Here is a 6,000-nt window from a genome sequence, read left to right as displayed (position 1 = left end):
CCATACAACTTCTTTCGTCCACCAGACACCAGACAGAAAAAAACTGGCTTCCCTTCACGTCAAAAAGAAGGAGGCGAGGCAATATTATTGCAATCTTATTAGCAAATAGTGGGTACTCTACTAGTACATGCAGAAAGGTTTCCTCGCTCCGCATGCACCTCGGACAAGAGCGTCTGACTGCACGTCCATGCCTATAAAGTTTATCACGAAACGAAAGTGCCCCCTCCCCCCCCCCGGTAGCACTGCCGGGCCAGAGATTTCTGGAAGTTATCCATAGGTCCCGGTCCGAAAGTCTCCTGGAAGACAACAGCCCTCTCAGTGTCCAGAATCTCTCTGGGATCGTCGTCGTTCTTTCCCTCCACTAATCCCCTATAGAACTCCTGGGTGAAACTTCCACCGACCGCTTAGCTCCACTGGCCAAGGGCTGTGAGCACCTGCAGACAATCTAGATGCCAAACTCCCTGTCTCCGTCTATGCCTGAACTGGACCTTAGCTCCGTCAAGGAAACGAGCTGCGGAAAAGCGTGTCACACCTGCACACCGGTAAGTTATCGCTGGGGATGTCACAGCCTCAGCGGCGGCGGCGGTGGTGGTGGCGGCGGCGGTGGTGGCGATGGTGGCGGTGGCGGTGGCAGTGATGGTGGTAGTGGTAGCAATTGGTTGCTGCTAGTTATATTTCGTTCTCCCTTGATCGAATTCTCATTACACCTAACACTTCCACTCTGGTTGTTGTCATTGCTGTTGCTACTCTCCCTGCGATTACCATTATCATTTACATCTAGAGCGAGTGGGGGCGTGTGTCGGCGAAAGAAAATTTCGCGTTCTACATCTCCCATTTCACTCTTGTTCACTCGCTGACAAAGATAACAACGATCATGACGACATCCAACTGTAGCAATAATAATAATAATAATAATAATAATAATAATAATAGAACTACCAGGCCAACATATTAAAGAACGGCAGCTCCCCGTTATGTCGTATATGCCAACAACAAAATGAGACCATCTATCATGTTGTCTCCATGTGCAGTCTACTTGCGCCTACAGAGTATCTCAACAGGCATGATAGAGCTGCACAATATATTCACTGGGTAACATGCAAAAACCTGGACTTGCCACATGATAAAAACTGGTGGGAACACAAACCACCCCCAGTACTTGAAAATGATCACATTGCACTCCTCTGAAACAACACCATTCAAACTGACAAAAAGATAGACGCAAATAGGCCAGACATCATCCTGAAAGACTTCAGACAAAAATCATGCCTCCTCATTGATATGACTGTCCCAATCGATATAAACGTATCTGTCAAGACCTACCAAAAACTGAGCAAATATAAAGATCTTGAAATAGAAATTAGCAAAATGTGGAATCTGAAGACGAAAACAATACCTATTGTCATAGGTGCCCTGGGAATGACATCGAAACGGGCTGATTACTACCTAGCTCAGATACCAGGAAACCCCAAAATGGCTGAAGTTCAAAAGATAGTGCTCATGGGAACTGCCCATATCCTACGTAAAATACTGTCTATGTGATCTCAAATTTTAAAGCAAACATAATTTTCTTATGGTTTCTTAAACATTCACTTGAACAAAACTGTACAAATCCAAATATATGGTACCCTAGGCATAACACCTACATGAACTTCTAACTTGTCTCTTGAGGTCTCTGGGTGAGACTTGGATCCAACTTGTACAAATGCAAAACAAAAGTCAAACATAAAATAATAATAATAATAATAACATATGCATTGATGCAGTACCAAAGCCCTGATACAGCAGGTATGCCTTGATGCAGTACCAGGCAGTGCCTTCATGGCTTCTTATCTCAGCTGATAGGAAGTGCTATGATGTACATTATTTTGTCTTGGTATAAAAGATTCGCTACAGCAAATATTCGGCTCAATACCACAGATTTGCTTGTCAGTTACTTGACCTTTCCCACTTGAGCTTATCACTTAGTGGCTGACGATATGTACATCACTGATCACGAGCAGAACTAGTGGGGGAGTATCATAGCCATGTGTTTAGGGGAATTCTTTGGAGTTTGAATAATTCTCCTCTGGAAATATTGCAGTTTTGTTCAACATTCTCAAACGACCCTTATTCAGGGACCTTTTGAGCGGGACAGGCTACGCGACCTGAAGGAAATTCTAACTAGGCCCCACCTGTAAGATCATGTGCTGTTTATCTTAATATGAGGTTACCATGTCCCGCACAAATGGCTGTGATGCATGTGCCTGGTGCACCTTTATCAGACGGCTAGTCATGATGTGTATACGGCGTTTTGTATATTTTACCTCATAGTCACTTCGATGACATGCACTGCTCTCTCAGTCAATGATGATGATGATGATGATGATGATGATGATGATGACGATGATGATGATGATGATGATAATAATAATACGCAAAACACTTTCAAATCATTAACCATAAGAGCACCACAGCAAACCTCAGCACATACCCAAGGCGCACAGAGCTGCGCTCGGGAGTTAAGTGAAAGCACGTTATAAAAATAAAACTACTGAACAATAATAATAATAATAATAATAATAATAATAATAATAATAATAATAATAATAATAATAATACTAATAATAATAATAATAATAAGGGAATATGTTGCACACAGTATGGAACGAGGGAGGTAGAGGTCTGATATCTATAGAAAACTATATAGAGATGGCAGAGCCTGATATTGACAAGTATTTGAGAAAAACAGGAAGGATTGATTTCAGCTGCCTGATGAGAGGAGATAGAAGCTGTGGAGTTAACAAGAAAAGAGAGCATCCAAAGATTAGCTGATCCACTGTTTCAGTTGCATCACAACAGAATCGGCATTTTGGGAACTACTTTATTGTTACAATTTCAATCATCATTAGAATCGTTTGTGCGCCGGACGAAATACTTAGCGGTGTTTCGTCTGTCACTAGGTTCTGAGTTCAAATTCCGCCGAGGTTGACTTTGCCTTTCATTCTATCGGGATCGATAAATTAAGTACCATTTGAGTACTGGGGTCGATGTAATCGACAATCCGCTCTCCTAAATTTCAGGACTTGTGCCTATAATAGAAAGGATTATTATTGGTGTTTTACTTGTTGTTCTTGTTCTCATTCTTGTTGTTGTCGTTGTCAGTATTGTTATTTTTTTCATTATTATTAGTATTGCTATTGTGGCTGTTGTTTTTATTAGATGTGATGTGGATTGTTGTCAAATTCATTAGCATGGACGTTATATTGATGTTTGCTAACAACAATCTTTGCAGAATACAGGATGAGACATTTGCTGAAGTGTTTGAAGGTCGACAATACGCATCTCAAATCTCTTAGGAATCAGTTTGGGTGTTGTCACCTTTTTGTTTGATAATCTCTTCAACTCTCTAGGCAGATCCGGATATTTCTTAATGTTCTCGATTTCTTTGATACCCATTTTACTAACAAATATTTTTTTCAAAATCTATGGTATTACACACCTTTGTTTTTCCTTTGGTCTCTGCAATCATATTTGGTCCCGTACTATTAAAAGCATGCTCAGTTTCAATGGAAAAATCCTACAAAATCTTGTAATTGTCATTCACCATCACACCTTCCGCTTGCGCTCGTACCACTTTTACGTCACTTTGCAAATTTTGAGACTAGTCGAATATGAAAAATGAGATTTTTATTATTATTAACTTGGCAAATGATGACACTTTGAAGATTTTTCAATTTTCAATATTGTATTTTAAAATGAATAATGATTATTGCGATTATTATTAATCATAGTTAACAAAAAGTTGAAATACATTTTTTATAAAGAAAAACAACGTTCGATCGCTTTATATTTCTATTCCTGTGAGATTTTGAAGCGTGTTTAATTAAAATGAGGTTATAAAATATTCAGAGGTGAGCTATGATTTATCGTCAAAAGAATGAAATCCATCATTTTTTTGCATCACTCTATAACTTGAATCATGAGATTGTGAATTCGATTCCCGGACCGGGTTGTGTGTTGTGTTCTTGGGAAGACACTTTATTTTACGTTGCTCCAGTTCACTCAGCTGTGGTTGCGACGTCACTATTGCCAAGCAGTATCAGTTTTTGCCTTTCCCTGGGATAACATCGGTGGCATAGAGAGGGGAACTTATATGCAGGTACATATTTTAAAGGTTGGCTTCAATAAATTAAGGTGCTTCCAGCCAGTTGAAAGCCAACAAAACCTTTTTCTCCACTCTATATATTTTATGTATCTCCTGTCCCATATATGAATTCCTATCTACTAAGACTTCGACTCTTTACTCTCAGGAATACGACGGATGATATTTTCAAATATCAAAGAACTTTATACATCGGTTTTGTACCTTAGTTTCTCTTTCGAAAATTATAGAGGGCAAAAAAAACCATATCTTTGTCAAATCTGGATCATACAAATTTTAAAACGTAATGATTGCATGTGCAAGACATGTGAATGCGGCCATTCAAACAAGGCAGTACTTCACAGCCAGTACCAAAACCGATTATTGTATATTTGGCTATAGCTGAGTCTTACGAATTCAGCAGGTAATAAAAAAAACACACACACACAACTATGTTACATAGACTATTCCTATCGATTCGGTGACTGCCAAAAATATCAAGGATTATACTGCCGAAAATAATGACAAAGACATGAAAAGGTGTGAAAGCATCTCTGATAGATATAGATCCACTGGATGCTGCGCTTACTCTTTATAGGTTCAACTAAAATCTCTCAAGTCCCATTCCTTGAATACAATGGCTAACCTATAACTTCAATTTCAATGTGCATTTTGAAGTAGTTATAAAACTAATGTTTTCAATTACATTGTTACGCATGTAGTTATCTGAGCATTATTACGTGAACTTTCTAGAAATATCTGATTTTCTAAACGGCTGAAAGAAATATATATTCTTAACTCATTCAACTACATTATTATAAATGTAATTTAGATCATAAAAATGATGTATATCCTGACGTATGTTTGTAAATACATACCAGTATACGACCACATATACATGTTTCTGATTGGATGCATGTATAAGTATGTATGTATATATATATATATATATATATTGATGTGTGTATGTGTGTGTGCGTGTGCGTATGTGAGCGTGGCAGTTGTGCATACTTGTCAGTGTGATTAAATGGGTTTTAAATATTTTCCCTTCAGCTTAACAATTCTTTACCACACATGATTTCGAATTACGAACATGTTCATTATTGTCTAACTGTGTTACTCACTTAGTGATGCATCTAGCATTATCTGCTCCGAAAAACATTCATTCATGACTACATACATGTCTACGAGACAGAGAGAGACAGATAGAGAGAGACAGATAGAGAGAGACAGACAGAGACAGAGGTAGACAGATAGAGAGATTTGTAGAGGTAGAGAGAGAGAGAGAAAGAAAGAGAGAGAGATAGAAAGAAAGAGAGAGAGAGAAAGAAAGAGAGAGAGAGAGAGAAAGAGACAAGAAAAGGAAGAGATTCATAGTTATTCATTTCAGTATTAACATTGAGATCCTCTTTGTGCGAGGGTTCTTTCCTTTCTCTCCATCCCTCCCCCTCTCATTCTACATGTATATATGTGTGTATGTATATATATATATATATATATATATATATATATATATATAGAGAGAGAGAGAGAGAGAGAGAGAGAAAGAGAGATATAGATTATACATATATACGTATATATATATATATGTACATATATATATATATGTGCATGTGTGTGTGCGTGTGTTTGTGTATATGTGTGTATGTATGTATGTATGTATGTATGTATGTATGCATGTGTATATGTGTGTTGGCAATGCCAAATACAGAGGACCGTTGATTCAAAATGATATATCTACTTGAAGTAATTAGCATGTTATGTCAATCCTTTCTGCCATGCTTAATACACATAATTGACATTATAGCGTCTCCTAAAAGAACACAACTGTATCTCAATTAATCTTCCTTCGTTAATGAGATACAATATGAGCTGCC

This window comes from Octopus bimaculoides, chromosome 2 (genome assembly GCF_046866305.1).
Source record: "Octopus bimaculoides isolate indiv1 chromosome 2, ASM4686630v1, whole genome shotgun sequence".
Classification (NCBI taxonomy): Eukaryota; Metazoa; Mollusca; class Cephalopoda; order Octopoda; family Octopodidae; genus Octopus; species Octopus bimaculoides.
This window is presented reverse-complemented; position numbering follows the sequence as displayed.